This window comes from Chiroxiphia lanceolata, chromosome 1 (assembly GCF_009829145.1).
Source record: "Chiroxiphia lanceolata isolate bChiLan1 chromosome 1, bChiLan1.pri, whole genome shotgun sequence".
Classification (NCBI taxonomy): domain Eukaryota; kingdom Metazoa; phylum Chordata; class Aves; order Passeriformes; family Pipridae; genus Chiroxiphia; species Chiroxiphia lanceolata.
In genome coordinates, this window is record NC_045637.1 from 29,696,017 (window position 1) to 29,723,470 (window position 27,454).

Consider the following 27,454-nt stretch of genomic DNA (forward strand, 5'->3'; position numbering starts at 1 on the left):
GGTCTGATGAGATTTGAGCAACACCAAATTTATATTGGGTTGCCACTTAAATAATTAACAATTCCCAACCCTTGGCAGATGGCGAATTTTCAAACACTGCAGTTATCTTTTATTCCAAGTGTCCCAGCCCTTGCTGGGTGGCTGTTACTAACACGTCATGATGTGGTACCAGACCAGACCTGACCTGGTTTTATGTAACACACACAATTTGTGCCTGAGTTGAGAAATATTGGTAAGATTTCAAGTCCTTTTCTTAGCATTGAAACTTTATGGGGAATCAGTGCTTTGCTTCTGCATACTAAGCAGGGGGTCTTTATTATGGCATATTGGTAATACTACAAACAAAGCATTTTCAGGGTAATCCCACTGTGCTAGCTGACCTGGTGCATGTTTATATCTTTTCCTAAAGGAAATTTGGTTTACTCAGACAAGCTTAATTTTTTAACCTCAGACAGGTTTAACTTTTCCTTTGCAAAATGGAGAGCATGTCTCTGGTAATGTACGTGGTTACCACAACTTGTCTGATCAGTTGCCTCCTGAGCTACAGTGTCTGGTTTTATAAGTTTCTGTGGATTTACTCTGAGTCCTTCTCTCAGTCTCTTTTTGTTGCCTGTATGGAGTACAGAGATGCTTCAGCCACAGATTTTGAGCTCATGAGAAAGGCATAAATACAACAAACATATGGTTCATAGAACCATTGCTTCTTGGGAGTACTTGTCTTTAAAATGAACATAGAACACGGGCTTCACCAGACACCTTAGAGATAAAATTAATGTAAAATCAATTTAATACCACTCATGCTTGTGGTCGCCAAATGACAGTGATAGTTGTCTTTAAATCTGTTGAAGATGAAGCATTTTAGTTCTGAACTCTCATTCTCTCTGAAAGAGACTCAAATCTGGAAATGAAACATCTCTGAAAGGTGAGGATTTTCCCTCTCTCTTTTCTGTTGCAGTAAAAATGTGTTGATGACTGTGATGCATGTCTGAAGGACCTGGATAACCTGAACTCATGCACAGGAAATCAGAACTTGTGAACAGACATTATCATGCTATGTAATCCTCCATCAGCATTAGGCAGCAATACAGTGCCTTCTGAGCACAACTGTATGAGCATTATCCTTGCATTTCAAAAAAGCTGAGAATCTTAAACCTGAAAAAAAGGTGATTTTATTGGGGTTCTGGAGTCTTTCAGAACTTTCAGAAATCTAGATGTACTTCTCTTGAGTGAGGCTGGAAAGTGAGGACAGGATCCTTTCAACCAGCTGGTTGGTGGTGAAATAGTATCAAACTTTAGCCTGGCAGATTTTGGACTGTGTAGAAAACAAACAACCCTTCCATGGATCACTTCACCCATGAGGGTTTAGAAAGTGGCCAAAAGAAGTACCTTGAGATGGAGATGGGGAAGGCAAGTGTGACTGATGATAAAGGAGGTTGCTGAATTGAGGACTTCAGTCAGGTTGTCATCGTGGAACAGGCACTGCATGCACAGATGTGTTTGGGTGTTTCACTGAGGGGTTCCTCCCTGAGATTAGTAAGGCTCTCAATATTACGGTTAAGAGGTTACAGCCAGTCAGTTTGAGGAAGCATAATTACTCATTTAAATAGCATAGAAAGGATAAGAAAGTGCGAGTCGAGTGGTCATTGCTCAAGTGTCTAAGGTCAAGTGGTCCTGTCCTCTGAGGGCTGGCAGAAATACATGTTGTGCAGTCATTTTGTTAGAAGCAGTGGAATGGTGTCTAACACAGATTCACTGTTGTAGGTGTGGTTAGGGCTGAAGAGCAGTGTCGCTTGGGGTCTTTATATAATAAAGAAATGGAGTCTGCTCCCCGATGCAATGGTAATCAAAGATACTTTATTCAAACCTGGCGCTCTTTTTATCCCTTAAAACCATGTGAACTTGTGACCAATGGGGTTATCTTATTCCGGGCGCATGTCCCCTGGGCTTCCCTGCCCTGGGTGCTTCCCCTGCACCCCTGGACACACCTCCTACAGAGCAGGGCCAGGGTCTCTCGGGTAGGTCTCTGTAGCAGAACAGCTGAAGTGTTTGCAGGTCCCTCCCCTGCAACTTATGTCCCATGAGAACATGCAGGACTGGTTTGTTTCACATGTGTGGTGGCTATGGCTCGGCATCACCCTGGTCTGCCCATGTTCCTGATGTCTCTGCTCTGGCTTGTGTGGCTTGCTGTTGGCATGGCAGAGGCAAACAAGGCCTGTGGCTGAAGGAAAATGCGTGAGCCGGGTTCCAGTCAGAGAGGGCTTGCTGGCATCGGAGCACTCATGAAGAGGGAGGGAGTGCTGTCAGGGACCTGGCTGTGCCCCTTGACAGGAAGGCAGCAAGAGGGGATGAAGGGGCACTTCTCTCAGAGTGACTTCGGTGCACAGGACACATGGTTCGGTGTGTACAATTCGCAGCTTGCCTGTGTTGGAAGTTACGCAGGAGTAGCCGTTCTGCTTTCAGTTTCCATCCTGGCTGTTTCCCACTGAACACTGAAGGCCTGGGGTTTGTAAATATTCAGCATAAATAGAAATCCATACAATTTTCAGCCTGAGCCTTCTCCTTTTTGCTTTTGTGGGTATTGGGGGATGGGTTGGCTTTTTTTGTTTGTTAATGGGCTTGCTGGAATTTTTTTTGTTTCTTTTTTTCTGAAAAGCCCCCTCTCCTTGTCTTTATCATTTCACTTTCTTTGAGTTGGTAAAAGCGTTTTCTATCGTTTTTGATGCTAATGGGCTCCACCACATTGGCTAGTGTGAGCCTCAAGACGTGTCATATCTCCGCCACTATCAGTAGCAGCTTCTGCACGTCTGCAGGTTTCCTTCCCTGAGATGTCAGGTTTTCCCTTTGCTTTCTTTAGATTGCCCTTCCAGATGGCCAGCTCTCCTGCAGGAGTAAGCACCCCCAGGCAAGGGCACTCAGCTGCAGCCTCTCAATCTGATAGGGTCATAAATACATGAAGTTTGTGCTTTTCATTATACTGAACATAGCAGGAGGAGCCACCTTGTCAGCATGCTCCCACGGGGAGGATCTGCACTAAAAGGTCTGCAGAACAGCAGGGGGGTGGAAAAAAAACCCTTTGAGAGCAATGTTGCTGGGCTGGATGTTGGTGACTTGGAACCAGGGATCTCGGAGGTCATCCATGGGTCTGACTGCAGCATGGTAGCTTGCCTTTCCCTCTTCATTTTCATCCCCTTTTGCTGATTGCCTGGGCGTACTGCTGAGCCTGGGGTGCGTGTGGCTTTCAGGGTTGCTAGCAGCACTGGCAGCTTGCCCCCTGTCCCAAAATAACCTGTCCATCTCCTCACAGTTTTCCAGCATGAGGTCTATGTTTTCAAGGAACATGGTGGTAATGTGACATTTTTGAGGAGGAGAGGATCGGTGAGACTTCAGCCCCGCTGCGCATCCGAGAACAGGGAAGGGAAGTGATGTGCTGTCAGCAGGGGCTGAGTGCTGCTGCTTGGTACAGCCTGAGCTTTCCTGGTGATGAAGGACACATGGAAGGAAGGAGGTGTAGGAGACAAGCTTGTGCAAATAAGGTGTGGTAAAGCAAGTGAGCAGCGATTACTATGATGCTGCTTGCTATATGGTACGTTTAACATAACCAGCCTTTCTTGGACATAATGCAAAGGAATTTAAGAGCTGCCTCGTGACAGGAGTTAGGCTTGTTTATTTAGACCAATCCTGTAGAAGTGGAGCGGTTCAAACATTCCTGCGATGGGTTTGCATCTGTGGGTGGTGGGTGTCTGGACCCAGAAACCAAGAACTGCACCGACTGCAAAAATAGGCTTATGTTGCAGGAAAGACTAGGATGATTATAGAGCTGCATGAATGATTAATTTACCCTGCTTTTGTTTCAGTTGTGATACCAGGCCCTCTGCAAAAAAAAAAAAAAAAAGGCAATTTTGGAAGGTGTTCTTAAAATAAAAAATGTCAGTTCTAATAACAGCTTTACTATGCAGATGTGCCCCAGCACTACTCCAAGAGGAATAGAGTAAAAAATCACTTACTACCATTTTTCTGTAACATGAATATTTGGAATCTGTAGAGAAATAATCACCAAATACTTTGCAATCAGAATTATTCATATTTTAGAAGTATAATATTATTACTCTTCAAATAGGATACACAGTGACACAGTGGTAGTGCTTTTTCAATAACCCTCTTTTAAAGCTCAGAGTAGAAAGAATTTGTTTTGTTATTAAAATTACTCCACATATTTGAGACAAGACTTCAGCTGAACAACTGCCTAATACGTGCTAGACACATATTGATTTTTTTGTCTTAGCCCAACGTTTCCCCTGGGCATCATATTATTTATTCATAAAGCAGAAATGATGTCTGACAGGCAGTTAGAGGGGTGTAGAGCTGTGGTCCAGAAACAATGTAAAAGGCTTTGCAAGGACCCCAAGAAATCAGTGTGCTGATACTAAAGAATAGTCTTTTAATTCTGAGCACACATTCTTGCAATCATTCAGTGTGGAACAGGAAATTTAAATAACAAATAGTAACTATTAAAACTGCTGGCCTAAATTTTCATTCATCTTTATTCCAATTCCCTGAGCCAAGGTGGAAGTAGGTATTAAAGGCAGCTAGCCCCTTAGCCATAACACCAGCTTGCTGCTCCAGCCCTGATTTGCACATTTGTATGTAGATTTCTGTTGGAAGTAAGGTATTTCTATCAATAAAGATTTAGAACCCAAACGTTGTTCAGAGAGCCAAGATATTCCCAAAATGTGCATGATTCATCACCACTTACTCTAATTGAGTGTTAGACTGATGTCTGTACAGCAGATTAAAATAATAAATAGCTGGTATTTTTAGAATGTGAATTGAAATATTTTGATAAGCTAGTCATTGTGATAGACCCGTTTGAAAAAAAAATCAGGCAAAACGTTTTTGCCTGAGATTTGTTCTGGTTTTGTTCATTCAACATTAGATCACAACCTACTATCAAGCAGTATTTTCTGGTGGAAGATGTATTTTATTTCCAATAAAGTTTTTTCTGCTGAAAACGATAAACTCACAGGTAATCTTTGAAAAATTTTAGTCTGCCCTTATACTTTCCTCAGCAAGATAAATGATTATTGAAGTATTATATTTGAAATGAGATGGACATTTGAACATCTGGTCCGATCAGGCCACTATGGAATTTGTTTCTTGTTCTTTAAAACATAGATAATGCAGTCAAAAAATAGCATGCTATCATGTAATTAAATATTTCATCTTAATGTATAAGGATAAGGGAACTGAACTAAATTTGTTCTGGCATTTCTTGACTTTCTAGGACTTGACTTTGAACGTGAATGTTCTTTGATATATATATGGGGGTGGGAATTTCAAAGTTTGCTTTGTATATTTTGAGTGGGGAGGGGAAATGTAAGAAATTAATTAATTTCTACTCTATAGACATGAAAATTAATGTCTTTCTCTTGGTTAATAAGAAGGTTGTGTTATTTACAGTGAAACCAAGGCACACATTGACCTCATGAAGCTAAATTCACATGTATTCCTTAAATTGGATTGCAGAGCACCTTATAGTTGTTTTCCCCAGGGAAGGCTTTGACTTCTTCAATCATGAAGCATCACAATAAATGCAATTTTAAATCACTCAACTAGGACAGCATAATCTGCGTCTATCCAGAGTAAGCAGGAGTGCCTGAAACATGCAGACATTTGAATTTTTTTTCCCCAGGAAATGGTAGGGCTTTGAAAAGAAGAGCAAACTGTGATACCTCACTGGTATCTTCTAGGAAATCAAATTTATGAACTTTCACGTTCAGTGTTCTGACATAGGATGCCATTGGGAAAGCGTAGCAGTGTGTTTCATATGCCTGTCTTTCATGAATTTGAAAATCCAATTTCATTTTGAAGAAAGTGTAGCAAAAATGACATTTTTCTGGGCTATTATACATGTTGTAGTGGACACATTTTTTATAGTTGCCTGAGAGATGATCATGTTCTGATGAAAACATGAAGTCATAAAAAAAGTTAATTTCAAAAAAATGCATTTGTATTTGTTCTTGCCAATACTTTTGAATGCTGCCATTAACTTGCAAGAATTACCATGTATTTATTAGTAGGTTTCAAATAACAAATTTACTGCATAGCATTACAGATGACTGTTATATAGTGACTTTAAATGTCACTTTTCCAAACTATTAAACTACAGCTGTAATAATAATTCTTTTAATCTATTTAGATAGCTGGTAGCCATTCGGTTAATGAGGTTTGTTCATCAAAAACTCAGCTGCATCTCTCTGCCTCTCTAAACTCTGTTTTTTTAATTTAGTTGCATCATTACTGTTGTCAGGAACATCACTCTGTTTTTGACAGCAGAAGAGTACCCACCCCCAGATAAAGCATTAAAACATGAATACACTCATTTTCCGCTTCGCCAGCCCGGAGTGCTCTTCAGGACACTCAGATGGAGGATGTGTGGACCAGAGCTGGTCACCCAAGGCTCAGTTCTAGTCAGTGGGGAAAGTGGCTACTTTTAGGACATGGTTTATTTAACATATTTTGGAGTCTTATTTTATTGTACAGTAAGTTGCATCTTACAAAAAGCTTAAAAGATGCTGTAGTGTGAAGGGAGTGTAAGTACCCAGTTGTGGGGTGGAATTCGGTTTCAGGCTGACACGTGCACATTGAGTTCCTTTCTGAGCAGCTGGGTCTTCATGTGAGCACAGCATCTCTCTTTGAGCCAGTGGGGACATCATCCCTGTAGCTGGTGGAGCCTGGAAAGCACTGCCAGTCTCCCTGAGCCAGGTGCTGCTTGGTGGAATCGCTCACAACAGATGAAAGAGTGGGCTGGATGGGGCACAGTATTCATGTTATCAGGATGCTGGGACTCGGTGGGTTTTTCCAGCCTATAGTGATTTGTGACAGTAGCAAGATACATAGCAAGCCGGTGTGTTACCGACTGGCTTTCCATTGGGTGTTGATTCTTACTAATTTTTAGGATATAGTGAAGAGCACTAAGCAGAATAAAGATAGGCCATATTTTTAACAGGCATTTTTTTGTTAAGGTTTGTGTGAATACAGTACAGCACATCACAAAGAGGTTTCTTAATTTTGTGATGTTATTGTGTTCCTAAAATTAATTTCTTCTGATGCTTTGCTGGAACCTTTGATGAAAAGTTGTTGAATTGGAAACCACTGTTAAAAAGTTCTTGTATGGGAAGGTGATGTCTATTGCCTTTTTCTATTTTTTACCTTTTGTTCCCTAGACAATAATTTACCTAATGCAAACATATCTTTGGTAAAACACCTAGCCTTACCAAACAAACAGATATTTTCAGAGGCTTAGTAAGAGGATGGCAAGTACTAGTCCATCTCACGGGTCAGTTGGATAATGCGCTGCACTGCTGTTGAGACTGTCATCTGCTGACAGGCAAATGTGTTTTAAGTTTGCTCCTGAGCTCAAATGGACCCCTTAGGTGCTGCTCTTTTAACTTGGTAAATGGGTGAACTAAGGAGATGACAGAAAAATACTACCTTAAATATTTTCTAACAGAACTAAATAGCTAGTGCGTATGTAAATCAATTTATAAAAGACCAAAATAGCTATGGAACACAGAGGTTCCCAACTGTTGCATACAGATACTTTAGGAGTCACTAGAAGATAGTAACTCACTAAAACAACCAACATAGTTAACAGTGCCCTGGTCTTAAAAAATAAAGTGTGAAAGTTGTTGAGTAAGGCGTGCCTCTTCCTCCAGAGATGTCTGTGACTGAGAGGTGTTTGGGAACCAGCCCTAGAGGTGCCTCTGGCCATGAAGCAGTACCCCCCTCAGTCCCCTGCCAAGCATGATCCACATATAGCTTGTGTACCTTTTACCTTGTTCAAACCTCGTGTTAAAAGAAATTTGTTTTCTTGTGAGCATTTCTGTAATGTTTGTGTATCTGTCTTAAAATAATGGTAGTAAGAAGCAGTCTGGTTTCATATCCAAAGCCCTGCTGGCCCAGCCGTCCACACAGCCCTCCAGTTCACCTGCAATATCAACTTTGTCACTGCCCTACTGTGTATTCAAAACAGCATCTGTGGGCTTTATTCATTGCTGCGTCGAAGTTAAGGATGAGCTGTGGGCCGACATCAACACACTTAACCTCATTTTCTCCTTTTAAATCCCTTCTTAAAATCTCCTCTGCCATAATCCCTGCAAAAAAAAAAAAAAAAAGTAGGTTAGTCGTGTTACAGCACTGCCTCTTGTGTTGACTGATGCTGTCTCTTTGTTTCTTCCTACTTCCTTGTCAACCATCCGTATCCACTTTTGAACATTTTTTTTCATATTAAAATGTGGCTTTCTGGGCAAGAATCATCTTTTTTATTCTCACTGGGCCCAACCTCCAGTATGCTTCTGCCCTGGCCTGGGACTGCTAGATGAGGTTCCCAGCACAGGAAGGATACCAGCCTGTTGGAATGAGTCTAGAGGAAGGCCACCAAATTGATTAGAGGGATGAAGTACCTCTCTTATGAGGAAAGGCTGAGAGCATTGCAGTTGTTCAGCCTGGAAAAGAGAAGGCTTCAGGGTGACCTAATTGTGGCCAGGAAAGGTGGAGATGGGGTTTTTACAAGGGCATGTAGTGACAGGACACGGGGGAATGGCTTCAAACTGAAAGAGAGTAGGTTCAGATTAGATATTAGAAAAATATACTTTTCTGTGAGGGTGGTGAGGCACTGGAACAGGTTCCCAGAGAATTTATGGATGCCCCATGCCTGGAAGTGTTCAAGGCCCAGTGGGATGGAGCTCTGAGCAACCTGGTCTAGTGAAAGGTGTCCCTGCCCATGACAGGGAGGCTGGAACTCGGTGATCTTTAAGGTCCCTTCCAACGCAGGCTATTCTGTCATTCTGTGATTTTGTGTTACCATAATGCAATAAAGAGAAAATAACTGTGATGGCTCATTGCTTCACAACTGTCATAGGATTTTTTACACCACCATTTGAGGAAAATAAATGTTGTTATCATATGGCAAGAGTGAAAAATGATGGCCTATGTCCCTAATAAGGAATGTTCTTAAAATATTTTTAATAATTTTGAAATGTATGAGCTGAAATACAGGTATCTTTTTTCTTAAGAAAAGAAGGGTTTGTGACATTCTTTAGTATTTCGTATCAGATCTCCCAGAGCTTCCATTTGCAGGTATATGTTCAGCACTGCTGCAGGTCGGGAGTTTGGGAAATGGGAAGTTTGAGTATGAATAGGATGTTTCCTCAGTGTTTTTCTAATCATCTGTAGGAGCTCTTTGCCAGAACCTATGTTACCAGTTTAATCATAACACTTTCTTAGGTCTTCTGCTGTAGTGACTTTATGCCTTCCAGATTATGAGCGAAAGGCAACACAATCCTATGGGCTGGCAATATTCAGAAAATCAGTAATATAGTAGCCTTCACCTACACCTCCATTCATACACACCCACTGCAAGGCCATCAGCTTTCACATGAGGGCATGGTGCGTGCCTGGACTGTCATGACAGACTGAAGCAGTACCACAGGTGTCAGGAACTGTGCTTTCAGGGCAGCGTGGTTTTTGACACATTCAGGCATGTGTGTGTGGCATAGCTGTGGGCTCCATGCACTGCCACAGCACTTGGCTGAGGCAACGTGGCTGCTTGTGTTGGGAGAGCATCAGCCTGGATAGATTTGAGTGGTTTTGTGCTGGAATTGCATGCAACATGTATGGAGGATTTTTACATCAGTACTATTGAAATATAAATATACTTATACATGAATTTTTTTACATAAAATACCTTACGGCTGTTACTCATTAGCAGTTTTCTAAAAAATTAAGTTAAATTTCAGCATCTTTTTTAAATTCAATAAGGGCTATGGTAATTGAAATAGCATATTTAGTCATCAAATATTTATTGAGGGACAATAATCTTCCTGTAGATTGTATACCTCATAAAAGCTCTCCAGTATGCTCTTAAAAGCATTTGCTTCCTTTTATTGAAATGTAGGGCCTACACACAGTACATGCCAATGTAGGGTAGGATAAAGTTTTAGCTACCATTTGGGATATGAATATTGTAATCTATTTTTTAATGTCTCTCTTGGCATTGTACTCTTATTAGACAGGGTTTGGTGGTATTCCCTTCCTAAAATCATGCTAAATCTCAATGTTTGGGGGTTTTTTATGTGTATATGAACATAACGATTTTAAATGTCACTGTCTATGACGCTCTTGAAACAAGTATACCCAGGAGAAACTAATGTTCTTTTCCAGAGGTATAAAACCTATGTGATGTCTTTAGATGTGCCATGGTATTCTCAATAAATCAGGTACTGTTGGAAGGTCAGGTACTTGTGTCTTTGGCATGGCGAGTATCTCCACTGTGCATGATAGACAAGAGGAATGCATCCATGGTGAGTTGACTCATTTGATGATGATGGATTGAGGTTGATGGCATATGCTGCCAGAAAAGATAGTGAATAGGAGAACTGCATAAGCATTTTTTTCATGTCTTCTGTATTTATGGGATGCTTGTCAGTATGTGCACACATAATGCATTTCTAATTGGGTCTTGAACAAACAGAGAGAGGGCTACACTACAATACTTTCTGCTGTTGTGAAAGAGGTTGTTGGGTAAAAAGTTAAAATATACAAAGCTTAGTCTCTAAAAATAGGTGAAATAATACGTTTCTTGCTTATCGAGGAGGTCGTATAATGCATCAGGGAATGGAAATAAATTAAAACCACAAAATCAGAAGTATTAGGTCAAGCTTTTCCAAACTGAATTAAAATATATTTGAAAGGAAGATCTCTGAGATGCAACAACTTTCATTTATTTTTGTTTCACCAGAGAGTCGGAACTAGACATCCACGTTCAGGGTTCAAGAGGAGTTCAGTACGTGTGGGACTCCAGCTGCAGGGGCTTGCTTCCCTGCAGACACTGTCAGCAAAGCTTCTCATCATGATAGCACTTTCTGTAGTGCAGACACTGGGCTACTCTGCCATGCTCAGAGCATTCGTTCAGTTTAAGCAACCATCAAGTCACAGCAGCTTGGGTCAGTAGTGACTTGACCCCTCAATTACATCCAGTACTGTGACTAAAGCCTGCTGTATTCTCTTCAAGCTGTTTTATACATGGCGTAACTGGCACTTGGGAATTTAGACTGACTGCTGTTAATCAGTTTACCAGTTAAATATCCACATAATACTTACCTAATTCTTCTAAATAAAGTATTGCGCACTCTGTCTCTGTCTTGACAGCACCAGGAATGGATGTGGGCTTGGGCTTTCAGCCTTACCTCTGCATGTTCCTATGTCTGTGTATTAAGAGACTGTATCTTGTCTGAAGCCATCAAAACCTTTTAACTTTTTGGCCATCCATTTGAACAAGAGAAACCTTCAAATATCCCATTGAATATAAACTTTCTTCAGAGCTAAAATGGATTTTTCAGAGCTACTGAAGTTGCAGTCTTCAACTTGCTTTGAGGTAACTGAAAAAGAAAAACAGGAAGAATCAGTCCTATCAGTATACCATCACTATGTTCTATTTACAGGTCTTGTAAGCACACCTTTGCAAATAATTACCTTAAAGCTTTTAATGTTCTTGCACTGCAAGAAGCTGAGCAACATTTTCAGTGCTTATTCACAGCATACACTCTTGGCATGTATTCCTGCAGTTCACATCAGGCAAAAATCCCTCTTGAATTCCATGGGCTTTTTGCCCTGCACAGTCTCTCATTCCAACTGAATTAGCAGTAACATACTTAACTATAAATTATTTTTTGCTCTGGGCACATTCTCTAATAATTACCCTCCTCTAGTAAATACTTCACTGTATTAGTGAGATACAAGAGCTTTTAATTCTTTAGACTGAGAAACTTTTTTATTTCAGGACTGGTTCTGTTCAAAGAGGTTTGTTTTTATAAGAATGATCATTCTTATAAAAACAAACCTGAGGGTATAATTAGGATGTTGCCTTGTGAAATTACTACCTTTTAATATGTGAAATTTGAAGCTTTCCCCACTGAACACCTTCTGTTTTAGAGATTGGGGTGGCCAGATCTAGGAGGGCTGGGTTCATTTTTTTTATATGCTTTATTTTCCAGGTAGGCATAGTATTGAGAGAGGCTGATTCATGCTAGACTACGTTTTCAGTATGGATTTAATTCCACCTAGACTCAGGGTAGTGAAACGTGCTGCATGGCAGCTGCACAACAGCATTTTTAATCAAATAATAGATTCCATCTGGGGGGAGTCAACTGAGTTCTGAAGCAGACATGACTTAATGCAGATCTACCTTATTTTCTTCAATAAAATGCATTTACCTTTGCATATTAAACAATTGTAAGTGGAGGAGGGGAAAGTGAAAACAAAGCAAGTTTATAGGTTTCCAGAAACAAACTATCATTATAATCTCATAAGGTGAGTTAAACAAGGGATAATATGGGGTTTTGTGATTGGAGTAATAAATTAGCTTGAACTCTTCTCAAATACCATTAAATGATTTCTAGTTTGCAGATGTGCTTGTGATTCTAAGGGTCATTTTCTAGGCTTTGTCCTTGAGTATTGCATTCTGTACTCTTTAGCTAATCTGCTACTGTCATCAGGAGTCATCCTCATGTTAGTGGTCAGTCTGTGCACCCTACTTACCTGGCTAGGCTACAGTGCAGTGGTGTGAACAATTAAGCCCAACATCAGATTGGGGGTCTTTGTGGTGTCACTGAACTGAATATTGTGTCAGACAGACCTTTTACATAAGGTCTTTTTCTCTGTTCTCCCTAAAAGAGTAAAGATTTTGATAGGATTCAGATAATGAGGATCTTATCGATACGTAGAGCTGAAACGGTGTAATTGTGCTGTAAAGCCAAATGTAATGGTACTGGAAAGGTCAGTGCATGTTGGAAAATGTCAACAGATGCTGCATTTTCAATAATTTTTCTTGTTAGCTTCTATCCCTCTATCTAAGCTCAGTTCTTAGCCAGGACAACCAACTCATTCTTCACTTGATGCTTACTGGGGCTTAGTTCATACTGTTGAGAGAAATGGCAAATGTCACAAAACCCCTATACATTGGCTAAGGCTTTTTCTTGTAGTGTTTTCCATGTCTGAAAGCTGTCAGTGATGTATGCTGGCTAATTTTCTTTCAGTTATTTCACTGTTGGATGTTCTTCAGAGAACTGAGGTGAATTTCAGCATCACCCTACCAGAATCAGCAGAGTCTCAGTGGGAGCAGTTATCCCACTGTCCTGTCCACAGCTGAGAAGTGTGAACCTTTGAGGAGCTGATAACTCCCATCCCATTAGCTGGAGCTCCAGCCTGAAAGTAAATAGAGTATGAAAAAGCATGTCTGATGTGAGGAGACCCTTTCTGAGCTGAGTGATCCCTGTTCCCTCTGAGTCTCCATGAGGTCACTTGTTTCAGTTGGGAGCTGCTGCATGATAGCAAGATCAAAGTCTGTGGAAGCAATCAGACCTTCTTATGACATTTGCTGAAAGTGTGCTACAAGGTAATTTTTCTCCTTAAAAAAAAAAATAAAGTAAAAAATTTATTTGTATTTTATTTGTGTGGTCAGAACTTCATCCTCAGTAAAAGTCCTATGGAAGAAGAATGCTATGGAATGTTTTTATGTAGACAGCTGCAATTAACATAAATCTATTAATCCAGGCTAGCAAGAGAGTATTGATTGCAGTGCTTTTGCACTTCCTTCTGTCAAGATGGAAAAGTAATGAGAGAAAAGCAAAGCCAAATTGATCTCATAATTTCAGGAGTTGTCTTGAAAATAAAAATAAATATTCACATAGTTTCATTTTATTGCCTGTATTATTTCCATGATGTTTCTGTAGTTACTGTCTGTTTCTGACAGCATTACAGTATATTTTAGAGACCTTTTATGTTAGATTTGGTTTTGTCATGTCTGTTGCCTAATTCTTCATGTTGCTTATTAATGCCATAAAAAAACCCAAAACCATAAAATGTTTTTGAATGTGGAAAATGCACAGGAAAATAAAAAAAGTAATCTGAGATATGGCAGATACTAATCAGAGTTTATAGGAGATACTTAAGCTTTTATATTAAATGTTATGAAAAGTTCATACTAAGTTTCTGTTGTGCACTGGTAATTTGGGAGATGCACTGGAAGCCTGGTTGCCTGTGGCTGTGCCTGGTCCAAACACCCAATTTATTTTGGAGCAAAATGTGAGATTTGAAACTTGCAGGGGGGTTTTTTGTTTGGGGTTTTTTTTGAGGGGGGTGTCGTTTTGGTTTTTTTTTGTGGTTGTTTGTTTTTGGTTTTGTTTCTTTTTTAAACAGAAGCAAAACTGGGCCTTTGGAAACATTAATGAAACAATATAGGGAGAAATTCTACCAGAGCAGCCCAGTGTATTTTGGCCAGGCACTTTCCTGCAGCACCAAGAGCCTAGGCCTCAGGTTTTGTCTGACACATCCTGGGCAATTGCTGTTTAATACAGACAGTCAGCAGCTTTTGGCCAGGAACATGTATCTGCTCTCTCTATTCATCTGGAAATCTTAACCCACATCTGGGAAATATTTCTAACATCAGCTTCTTAGGAAGTGACATATTAGTGCAAAACACTCCGGTTGCCAGTTACAACTGTATTTGGTAATTTAGAGCCAGCTTGGGTAATTTCAACTAACCTGGGTGAGAAGTGGATGACTTTTCATATTTTCAGAATGACCCTATGAGTTAACAGGCTTTACATTTTCTAAGGTGTGTGCTGATGCACATCAAACAGTTGAGGTTGTGATGACCGAGTTAAAGGTACGGCTGTGTCCTCAGCCTTATGACTGGAATGGTAGTACAGTGGTTTACATTTGGATGTGTTGAGTTTCATGTGCCACGTGCAAAGATTGAGCAACATATGTTGGTTTTAATGAGTTAAGTCAGATTTGTAGGATTCATTTCAATGAAACTAATAAACGAAGGGTAACAGATTACATATGGACAACGTAGTTTAAGAAAGCAGCTATTTCAGACCTAATTGGTCTATTTATGAAATAATATAATAATATTAATGATTTGTCTGATTCTTACAAACAGTTTCTTGTGCTTGTAGATGCTAATTGCATGAGGAGATCTCTGTACTTTGTGTGGGCAGAGTTATATTTGTGTTGCAGTGTTTGTTGTATTCATGCCAAAAAACCCCAACCATAAAACCTCATTAAGTTCTGATCCTGCAAACGTGCATGCGCTTAACTTGACTGCTCAAATAATGTTGCTTTGGCAGTGTTGATTTCAATACTTTGATCATGAAATGTCTAATGTAAGGTGGTGGTGGTGGTGGGAAATTAGTACAGCAGTAGTGTTGATCTGTATAAACAGTCATTAATGAGTACACGTTGCAACCCTTTCCCTGGAGGCAGAAAACCATGTTTCTGCTGAGTTGATGAGTAAATTAATATTTGCTCACCAAACATACTGTCTTGAGATCCAGTTTGCTGCTGCTATCTTATCCCAAACTCAGACTTCAGAGTGACTGGTTTTGTACTTTGTTGTACCCAGATTTCTCTGGTTGTTCAGGCTTTTACTCCTGTTTGCTGTATGTTAGCTGCAACACTTTTGGCTCAGTTCCCTGAGCTAGACTTGGGATAACACAAAGACATTTATAAAGGTAAACAAGAGTACTGTTTGAGTGTCTTTATAAACAACAGAAGATAATTTGTTTGCCCAGTGGAAGAGGAATGTTCACTATCTATCAAGGAAGGAAAAAAACTTTCCCTTCAAGCTTTATAGAGTAGAAAAAAATGTCTGCAGCTTAAAACTGACTGGAGCCCGTGAACCTCTAATGTTAGATACCAGCCAATCCTCAGCTGAGATTTTTGGGATACAAAAGAAGAGCCCTGGGATCCAGCAGGGGAAGGGCTAAGGTAAGATTAAGAGAGAAATATGGGAATAAAAATGAAAATCTGTATAAAACGCATGAAGGGTGGGGAAACGAGATCAACAAGGAGATGACAAGGGTGGACTTGTCTGATTGTTGCTCTGAAGGGTGTCTGGAAAACACTGCACCTGACAGCGTTTCATGTGCATTTCTGCCTGGCCAAGATCTCATTTTTAATCATAACTAGGTGTTTGAATTTCTTCTGCACTGTTCTTGTGTGACGTTCTTCCTGCATTGGTTTTCATGTTTATTTTCTCAAAGGAGAAAAAAATTTGCAGACTCCCCAAATATTCTAAGAAGAAAAGCAAGCCGTTTATTTAAGCTGGCTTTCAATATTCAGAAAGTTGCCTCCACAAGAAAATGCTAATGTTTGGCTTTGGGCTTTCCTGGGAACACAAATAAACTGCTATTTATTTTTGTCTTTGGAGATTTTGTAGGTGTTTTTATTTCTTCCTTGTTCTTTTAAGCCTTTCTTTCTACTTATCCAGCATCTCACATAACTTTGATATTTATCTTTGCAACAGAGTAATTTACATGAAGATATGCAGGGGTTTGAGAATGTTTTCTTACCGGTAGACAGAATAGGAAGTTAAAATCATCTGTTTTCCACTCAGTATCTATTTTGCAGTGCACTTAGAAAGAGACATATGCTGCTGCATGTGTGATGAGGCTAATTCTGTCTTTGCCTTAGTGGAGTTGTTCACACTGAGCTTGCATTCTGATGAATTAAATGAGAAATTAAGAGTTTGGGTTCATGGTGGGCTCTCAGGAGTCTGCTTTGTTAGAGCTCTGTGAAACTCACCCGCCCTCCGGGCCCCACCAACCTTCTGCTGCCACTGTGCTCTGTTTCTTGCGGGTCATCCATGGGAAGCTAGGAGTGATTGAAGACTTCAGGAGGCTCCAGCACTGCTTTGGCCTTGCTGTGAAATTAAAATTGAGTCTTGGTAAAGTGACAAAATCTTGTATAGGCCAGACCATGCCAGTCTCCTCATCATGGCTGGGCTTTGCGAATGAAGATTTGGGAAGGGCTCTACCCACGTTTGTTACAAGCACGTTGGTGGCTAAAAAGGCCAATACGAGACAGGCACTTCCGGTTGCAAAAGGCAGAGCAGAAATACTCCTTAGGTGGGAATATTCTGCAAAGACCACGATTCTTTCTGCGTTGTCTTTTCTCCTCAAGAGTGATCCTGCGTGCTTTCTCAAAGGCATCAGCAGCGTTATAGATGGTGTGTCTCCAGGCCTCCCGATTGGAGGCCAGAGTAGACCAGTTATGGTGATCAATATGGCCGAGGCTGAGATGTTGTTTCAGGGAGTCCTTGTATCTTCTCTTCAGGGCTCCTCTCCTGTGGCAGCCGGTGGCAAGTTCACCATAAAGCAAGATCTTAGGGAGGTGGTCGTCCTTCATCCTTGAGACGTGCCCTGCCCAGCGCAGCTGTGTTCTCAGCTACACAGCCAGTCTCCCCAGAGTTTTGTTTTCTGAGGCTCCTGGAGGCACTCTCATTAACATTGTGCATCAAAGACTTGTGGAAATAGAGGAGCTGTAAAGGTGAATTTTTGAGTGAGCAAGTTTATCCTTCATTCCACAGCATTTGGAGATTATCAAAGTCAGGGATATTGCTGAGGGTGGCTGTGGCCAACACATGGTCAGTGACCATCCGCATCTGAGCCTCGGTGAATGGCACTGAAGGATTTCTTTTTAACGAGCATGTTAAACATGGGACAAATTCCATTTTAGTACAGTCATTTAAAGTCATTTCTGATACAGATGATTTGTTGGCAAATGAGGTGTTAGGTCTACCCATAATCTGGGGCTCATCCAAGTTTCCATTCCTCTAAATACAACTGATCTAAGTAATGGTTCAGCTGTGCACAGTGCTCTTCAGTACTTTAATGCAGATGAGCTGTTCTGACTGTAATGAAGAGTGCAATAGCTACAACTCCTATACTGTAATAACAAAATGTGCCTGCCATCATCTCCTTAAAAATCTCTGAAATCCCAGTGTGGTTGGCTGTTAATTTCATCCACTGCAAGTGGAAATGGCTTAAAACAGACACATATCTCAAAGTTTCCCATGGCATTTTTAATGGAGAATATAGTCTTAGCATTGAATATCTGAAAATATCACAAAAATTTATTTCAAAAAATAATGAAAAATAAGCAAAAAATCTAGGTTGGTATCAAAGAAAAGAAACTAAGTCTTGAATAAAACCTGCTATAATGAGCCTATCATATTTTATACAGTAATCACAGTGTATAAAATATTTGACAAAATTCTCCAGATCAGGTAGTTCACCATGCACTGGTATGTTAATAAAGATGCTCGTCCCAGCTTTACTAAAGTAAGGATAATAAAATTCTAGTAGAAACTAAATGTGTTGTGCATGTACAGGAGAAATGTCTATCATAAGATTACATTGCAGTTAGGTTCATGATGACCTGTCTTGTCTTTTTGCTTTGATTTTCCCCTGGCTTGTAGTTACTGAAGTCCCCAGGGATTACAGGGGCAGAATACCTAAAAGTGCTCTTTAATGCTTGACGGCATGGCTCTGACAGTGTTAGACACACATTTTAAGCACAGTAACAATTGAAGGATAATGCTGTACACAGTGTAGAAGGTTACAGAAGAGGCAAATAGGGATTTTGCAGCTTATGATGGAGAGCCTTTGATATAGCAGTTTCAAAAATTAGATTAGGGTGTATATAATTCAAAACTCTTTTTCAGTTGTGCTGTAAATTTAATGGCAAGATTTGTTTTGAAATGAGCTCTTGTGGTCTGCAAGGAAGAAAATCAATCGGGGTTCACCTTATCATTTTTCTCTATCCTTGGTAGGGATGCAATTAAATTCAGTCTGAAAGGTCGCAGTGTGGGTTATACATTAACCTCACGCTAACCCTGTGTATGATACTACCATTGAGAATGAGTTAATAAGGATATCAGTTGGAGCTGCACATTTGTTCTCTTTTTTTCAAACATATCTGTGTTCACACACACTTCTAATTAGGTCTTTTTGCATAATATTAGCAGATATCCAGAATATTTGCAGGGCTGTTAATTAGGTTGTAGGCTAGTGTACACTGAAATGTACAGTGGAGTTCCACAGTTGGTGGCCAAACCCACTTTAACTCATTTGCTGAAGTTCATGTTAATGCAGGGATATATGTCAGTGAGACAAGGCTTTGTTTTATTTCCAGACTATGATGATGTTTAAAACAGCAGCTGCAGAAAGTGGGTTTAATTTCAAAGTGCAGTAGAGTTTCTGAATGCCATTTGCATTATACACATTTGCTCCAGATGACAGAAATTAAATTTCTTATTGAGAATTGGGCAAGTACTTTGGTGGTGAAGAGACTCTTGACCTTTTTAACCTATTAAATTAAGTTATGGGGAGGTATTTGATTTTAGGTTTGATTTGTGAGGCCTCTTTAAAAGGAACCATGTTTTCCATATTAGCTATTAAAGAAAACCAGTGCAGTACAACATTAAGAACAGCAATGCAGTTTCAGAGACAAGGTAGAGAAACATAATAATACAGCACTTCTTTTCCAGAGACTAGCAACGAGAGGTCAACAAATTTTACTTCTAAAAACATTTCTGCTTCTCCCTGGAAAGCCATTTATTGTTACATGAGATTGCAGAATTTCTAATGAATGTACTGAACAATGGGGCACAAGAATGAGAAATATAAAATGTATACTTCAGATTATGAGATAGTGCCAGGGGAAGTGAATTTTGGAAAGTAACAACCTGTCAGGCCAGCCTCTAAATTATGTAATATTTTAGAACAAATGTTGAACAAGTTAATAAACTCAGGGAAGCAAATGGAAAATGAGATAAAATGAAAACTTGTTAATAAATATTTTTGTGCCAAGGGTAAACTGTTTCATCTTCTTCAGTTCTGTTGCCTGAATAAAAGCAATAGGTGTGGTCCATCTCAATTTTGATAAGAATTTGAATGTGGTGCCCACATGGAGGTTTCTCAGTATGGTAAGAAAAAAAGGAAATTTATAGAAGCAATTTTAAATAGGTAGAGAATTGAATAAAGAGGAGATGTGAATATTTGTCTTGAAATGTGAGTGTTGGGCCAAAGGGAGCCTGCTAATTAAATTCCTCAGAGGAGATGAAACATGTTTAGTATTTTCCTATTATTGTAGAATGCTTATGAATTTGACAGGCGACAGAATTCTTATGAATTTAAAGGTGACTCAAAGGTAAGAGTCCCTGACACTTCAGAAGAGGATCATAGCATCATACGAAAAGGGTTACGTTTTCTTCTGGATTGGTATGATACACATGGCATGAAATGTAATTGTGCAAAGTACAAGACCATGTCTTTTCCTATGGGTAAAGCAAGGCCAGGCAAAAAATACAGTTTCTGATTATCTCTGAGGTTTGTGAACAGCCTTTTGCAGGTGTAGCAGAGGTAAAAATAAAGGGCAGCTCTAGGATGGAGCATCATGGGGTTCATGGAAGGTACTCAGGAGTTCCCTTGCAGTCCTGTGCTCCTGTATTTATCTGAAGTGTTTCTCATGAGGAATTGGATGTGCATGTACCTCTCTATGTGTGGATGTTTTAATTAAATTGCTAGCTGCTTCCATGTATTTGAAGCATTTCCCGGTGGTGTATGTGTCTATGTGCTGCAAGCAGTGGGAAGGATGATGTGTTCTTATGCACACAGCTGCAGCACAGCAGGAAAGGGGAAGACTTAAGAGGCAGCAAACTCTGCAACTCCTGAAGGGATGGTTGTCAGTCACATCCGCTTATCCCAGGTCCTTCGCTGCTGGGGGAATGTGCTGAATTTCTGCTCCTCTTGGGATGATCACCAATCACTGCTCATGAGCACAACCTAAATATTGACCTGCCTGCAGAGAAATAGGAAAACTCCCTTTCTGCAGCACATAGGTTTTACTTTTGGAAGACTACTTGTGCTGTGAACGAAACTTCACAGAATCACAGGAGGGTTGAGGTGGGAACAGACCTCTGGAAGTCATCTGGTCCAGCCCCCCTTGTTCAGGCAGAGCCACCTAGAGCTGGTTCACCAGACTTTTGAATATCTTCAGGGAGGTAGCCTCTTCTACTTGTGGAAGTTTCTCTGTAGAACTGTGTTGAAATCATACAGACAAACATTAGATGGGAAGATTCCAATTGCAGGAATGTTTCTGGTTGGAATGAGGTTTAGGTAGCCGAAGCACAGGAGACAAGAGATAGATGAGTCCTGACGGTGAGGTAAATGCCATGTCCAACATTTTTGTAGTTCCCAAAGGCAAGCTGGAGTTCTTAAATTGATTGTTTGGTCAAGTTGACTTTCCATGGCAGGCACACTATGAGTAAATACCAGCTCTGCTGTGCCAACTTCTGTCAGCTCATGCTGCCAAGGGCAGGCATATACAGGTACCCTTAGGTACTGTCTTTGTGCCATAAGCCCTCTGAGAAAAGCATGGCTTCTCTGCTGCTTCAGTACTGCCATTGGGAGAGGACCTTGGATGCATGAAGGAGGGAGCTTGAACATGAGAGGAGGATGTAGTGGGTGGTTTGCTGAGCCCCAGGATCAGCCCACAGCCATACAGGCAGGCCCAGAGTAGGAGATCAGCACTAGGGCCATGCTTGTGGTGCTTGGGTTGGGTCAGAGCAGGTGCCTCTTCTTCTGTGCTCTTGTTGCTGCTCATCTTCTCTCCTTGCACATGGTCCTTCGAGGTTTGTAGGGCTCTGTGGGTTTCAGGAGAAAGCATATGTCCTGATTTCTGTTCTCCCTAATCTTGAAAAAGCAAAACTCAAGGTTTCACAGGAAATCCAGACATTAGTTACATATGTGTGTATTAGTACATATGTGTGCTCATGTTGCTTTAACAGTCACAGAAGGAAAGAGTAGAGGTGACAGTTTATTCTACTTAGAGCACATGAAGCTTGCTTTTTGCATTAGCTGTGACAGTGGTTATCAGTAGTGGGTTGTATCCTGAAGCATGTGCTTTTTTTTTTCTTCATATTATTCTCACCCAGTTTCCATGCTTACATTGTTTACCCTTGACATAAACGATTATTTCTTCCAAATATATTAAACACATTAATCAAATTTCCATGCCTGAAGTAGATTTAATACGCATTTTTAGGAAAGTATTGGACAGATTTCACTGTTTTATTCCAAAAATTTTTCTTGCTGATTTACTGTGCTTTGAGAATAAGATTGTCTTTTGTGTCAGACGTGCAGCGTGGCAAGCCAACAAATGTGAGAATCGAGATTGACTTGATGCTACAGACAAGAATGTGTGATTTTCTTTCTGTCATCTAGTTCTGTTTAATACCAACAGAAATGGCACATCTCCCACTTCCCTGTGAGTAAAGCTTCTGCATTTCTGCAGTGAGTCCAAAAAAGTTTGATTAGGGCTTTCCTCAAGAGGACAGAGGAAGCTGTGGCACTGTCCACCAAATCCACCACTTCTTTGAGAAAAAGCTGCTTTACAGTACAAATGACTGAAAGGGTATAATTTTAGTTTTCATGGCAAAAAGACATATGAATATGCTCAGGAACCATACACTTCACTGTATAATTTTCTACTTGATTATGCCTTAAAATTGTAGAGCAGTTGTATTATTTTTTATATAGCAGTATCATGAGGGTTCAAGAGTACTTCTTAACCAGCATCAAACTGTAACCTGAACAGTGAGGTTCACGGGTTTGTTCACTTAATATCTCTTGATGTTCACAGATAATCACTGCCAGCCTTATCATTGCCTCTTCTTGAGGAAAGCAGAGAAAAATATGAACTAGTTTGTTCAAACATGAGAAATGAAGTGATGAAGGTGCTCATAAACTCATTACACAAAATGAAGAAAACTGGCCTTAAAGTTCACATTCTAATTTTTGCTGCAGTTTTAATGTAGTGTGAGAACTATTCTGTTCCAGGCAATAAGGGAATACTTGCTCTTACAGTCAGAAGCCTTACTATTTTTGTATTATTACTATTAGCATCATAATTCTGCCAAATGAAAATGTGTATCCAGACATTACGTGGTCTTCTGCTTTTCACAGTTCATTTTTTTCTGTCTGTCAATGAGTTCAAGTTCTATCACTATAATTTGGAACTTCTGAACAATGTCAACAAACAAATGTCCATTCCCACACTGTTAAACAAGAAATTTGTGGCTATTCTTACCCTTGGGGTGGGCAAGGACCTAAGAAGATTTTATTATAGAAGATTGATTTGTGCTCTTCATCTAGAAAGGAAATCTGTTTCTAATCTGGTTTGGGATGAGAATTCATAGTGACTATCTGCATGAAAATTTTACAGTAATTCAATTTAAAAAAAAAATCTGGCTCAAAATCTGCTTTCCCCCCCCCCCCCCCCCCCCATAATAAAGTTTCCTAGTTTGGCATCTCAGGGAAGAGCATCTGCTTCCAAGATGTCTTTGGAAGTTCTGAGTTATTAGTCCTGCCCTTTTTAAACAAGTTTTTCCATCATGCTGCCTCATATAGCCAGTAAGGAGTCTCCAGCTGTTATGGGCAAGCTCCATAGTGTAGACATTGTGTAGTTTCATGTGACTTCATCAGAGATATAACCACACTTCACTCCTTAATATGAATGTCTTTTTTCATCTTTTTCCCTAAAAAAATAAATTTGACATTGTGATTTTCATTCGTTATTCACAGTTTTGACAGAATCTTTCTCCTAAGAATGATCATGCGTATTAAAAAGAAAATTACAACAGAGTCAGACAGAAGGCTAGTAATACTTAGAAAGTCCAGTCTGCGCTTACATTTTTCATTATGATTGACAGCTTGTTTAGAAATTCTCTGTATGTAAGTTCCAGCCCAGATTTTCAGTAGTCTCAATGAATATTTATTGGGATTTGCAAATACTTAGTTAGGCTGTATTCTATCCCAACACGAACGTTTTTCTACTGGTGATTCAAATAGTTATCCTTTATTCACATAAATACTTCAACAAATATTTAACATTCACATTACATTAAATAATGTACTTACATTCATGTATTATATTGACATTAATTTCAATATAAATGTAAAATGTTGATTGCTTGTGCTTTGATATTCTTACTGCAGCACTGTATTAGGTTAAGGATGCTACTCGGTATCAGAGGGGACCACTGTTCCCAAAACTCTTTGACCTGGTTCACTGCAAGAAAGCAGTTAAAAGCCAACGTGGAGATGAAAATATCTTTCACAGCTGTGACAGCACAACATATGTTACTGCTTTGTGTGAAAATGAGCAAGACAATTTAAACTCTGCATTTGGCCGACTAGTCTTATGGTGTCTTTTCTTTGACAATAAAGATGCCGTTGGCGAAACTTATCCAGAAAGGACAGAGTGGGTATTCCTGCAGAGACTGCCTAGAGGTTTGGGATGGTTCTGGCATACAGATATTTGTAGCAGATGTTTCCAATTAACTGTAATAATTTTGAAAAATAAATTAACTTTCTTCGGGATCTCCTCGATGAATACTGATGTGGCAGCAGTGTCCTCAGCCTGGAAGTACTCACAGTAGCAGTGCTTGGGGTGGACAGGACAAAAAACTTAAAGGTGACAATTTGCCACAAACAGTGAAGATCCTGACCGTTGTAGAGGGCAGAATGAGGAGAGAACTTTTGTCTCAGTTTCTCTGTATGTCCTGGGCAGTCAGCCCCCAGCACCTGCCGAGGAGCATGGCCTGGCTCCTGAGGCAGTGCCAGGGTACAGTGGCAGTGCCATTGCCTGTCCACAAGGGACATTAATTTCTGCAAGACTGTGTGGATGGTTGTGTTAAGTCCCTAGGTGACCTTAGGGCCAAAATTAACAGATGTGTTCCTTGGTTGCTGGTGCTTTTGAGGAGCACAATGTCAGTGGAGACATGTGAGCTCCTCAGGGATCCTGGAGCTCCCCATGTGGAGCTGCTTGGTTTGCTCAGAAACATTTCAGTGGCATAAGGAGAGTTGAACTTGGTGTGGCTGTGCTATGGGACACTAGGGAGAGCATGGATGTTTCTGGTAGATTTTTTCAGGGCTTCAGGACTCTTACTGTGTGCTGCCCACAATCTCTACTGTGAAAAAAAATAAAGGTTGAAGAGTCTTTTCAACTTGCACGGAATTTTATATGGCTTTATTTTAGCATAGTTATGTTTCTTGTCAAGTCCATAATGCTTTATTTGCTTCATTATAGGTGTATTTCTTTTAATACCTGTAGCTGCTTAAGTAGTTTTAATTTGAACTTGATGATTTAAATATTTTATTTTTTTGAATGTACCTGTATTTTTGCCAGTTGTTTGTTATCCTCTTCATAGCTTTGTTGCAAGACACATTTAGCTGATTTCACCTAGTTCTTTTTACACTCCTAAACTCTTATATTTGTAATTTTTCAGCTCATATTGTAGATTCCTCTTTTTGACAGTGATTGCAACCATCGCTAGTATCATTTCTTTGCTTTTATTTTTGCTCCTTTCAGAAGTTAAAGCCACGAATGAAGTTATTTGAAATAGGCATGCTCTGTTAGAAAATTCCCAATACAGGCTCCACAAGACAACAGGAAAGCTGTGGCCTTGTGGAGCTCCTGAGTGTTTACCAGACAGAAGCTGGATCTCACTGGAGAAAGGGAACTGCTGCAAGGTTATCTTGAGGTTTCTGAACTTCTATTTCAATGGAAAGATATTAAATCTTGTTTCAAGGCACTTTTTTCTAAACCATGTCTGGAAAACTACAGCTCCAGCCTAGCGAATCTCAGGTGGCGATCCAGGATATTCACTAAGTATATTCATCTCACTGCTTGTCATTTTAGCACAGATACATCTAACCTGCTTATCCTGAGTTGCCTTCATCTTTCCAGAGGCTTGAAGATCCATCTTTTCCCTCTCTAGCTGCCAGACCCTCTTACAGTGGGCCATGGAGCCATGGAATATGAGCCTGCAAGAGATGTTTCCAGACTGACAATGGAGAAACGATGGGCTGGTCCAATGGCCAGAATCAAGTATCCTAAACAACAAGGATCATGCTTATATATATTCCACATTCAGTTCTCTGAAGCCTCCTCATCTGTAGTGTTTGCAGGGTGTCCTGCTTGTGATGTCACAGAGTCAAGGTCCCAGTTTGGAGTGGTGACCAACTTAGCCATCGGGACCAAAACTTCCTGGCTGATGATGCTGCCCCAACAATATGGCTGTTAGTTGTAAAAGCCACTGGGAATTAATCTTCCCTTTCATTCCCATTTATCACTCCTGCCCTTTTATGTAAGGAGAGTTTTAGTGCGGTTGCAATGCAGACTCATTCTGTGGGGTCCTGCCTGCTGCTGTCCTTTGACATGCAGATATTTGACATGAGCCTTCAGCTACTCCACGCTGCTTCTTTTGGCTTCTAGAAACTCAGCTTCGCAAACTGTAAAGGGTCTGTGTGATATTTCTTTAGAGACAGCCCAACTGACTGTGTGTAATCTTAAGCCACATCGTTTTCTGGTACTTTACTTCACATTATCTGCCTGCAGTGGATAATTGTGTGTTTAAGAGAGAAAAACTTTAACATTACCAAATAGTTCCTTGCAAGGCTTTTTAAAAATAATTGTTTGCAAAGCTCATTGTCACCATTTGGGATTGTCTCCAGGTTACTGCAGAGTCAGGAAAACAGAGAAGATGAGGTCTCTGCAGTGATATGAAACCTTCACGTTGCACGTGTGCAGTTTGTTTTCACACATTCATCTGCCTGTCAGACACTATTAGTGAGAACATAAAATTATATGGAGGGGTAGGGCTGTAGCTTTTGTCTTTTTTATGCTAAGGCAAATTGAGGATAGCGAGATGATGCCAAGTCAAAATAAGCATATCTGTAACTCTTTTAGGGCTAGCACTAAAATAAAAATGAGATGTGACAAGGGTCTAAAGCAAATGGAAATTATAAAGCTGAAAACACAAATGTGAAAGACGAATGATTCCTGTTAACTTCTGTCTGTATTGAAAAAGACTATGTCAAGAACAGGGTTTAAATTTTTTTGGCTGCCCACTTGCATGGGACAGAATGTAGTTAAAACAATTAATGTAAAAGCTTATTCCTAAGCAGGCATATGTCTGGAGAAATAAAGGACTGACACAGCACCACAGGCTCATGGTGGGTGGAGTGGTGGTGCTCCTGCACGCTGGATCAGGTTCTGGCCTTTTCTACCTGCAGAAAGCGAAAGTGTTTCTAATGATTTCAACAGAGCAATATTGCACAAAGATTTTTATATGAAAAAAATCGGATTGAAAGTGGCAAGCATGATGGGAATACAGTCTTTCAGATTATTTGCTTTGATTTCCCCCTTTGTTTTAACCACTTCCTGGCCAGCGTGCAGCAAGAACAAAGCCATGGTCATCTTAAATGATTTTCTAGGCATTTTAAGAGATGCTCTTGCAGCATAGATGAAGCATTAATGTAGTATCGCTTCGGTGTGCCTGGGGGATTTATGTTGTGTTGATTCAGTGATGAATCAAGTAGGCAATATCCAGTGCTGTAAGTGGTACTGCTAACATTGTTGGAGAGGGGCTGGAACAGCTGGCAGGGGAAGGACAGGGATGCAGCTGCAGCAAAGGGGTGGCGGAAGAACAGGTCACAGGTAAGAGCAGTCCGTGAACTGGTCTCGTCTTTGTATCTGTGAACAG

General features: G+C 40.2%; 1 protein-coding gene across 3 annotated transcripts in view; it reads left to right on the forward strand.

Moving 5' to 3' along the window:
* PAG1 (phosphoprotein membrane anchor with glycosphingolipid microdomains 1) overlaps nt 1-27,454 on the forward strand; it is a 104,249-nt gene that overhangs the window by 26,121 nt on the left and 50,674 nt on the right. Inside the window, exons 1-2 of one of the 3 annotated variants that reach the window (XM_032696762.1) lie at nt 25,955-26,210; nt 26,424-27,408. The exons of 1 other annotated variant lie outside the window; for it this stretch is intronic. The gene's annotated coding sequence lies outside the window, so the exon portion shown is untranslated. Of the gene's footprint in view, nt 1-25,954; nt 26,211-26,256; nt 27,409-27,454 lie in introns of those variants that run through there. One more of the 3 variants, XM_032696769.1, reaches the window with a different exon arrangement.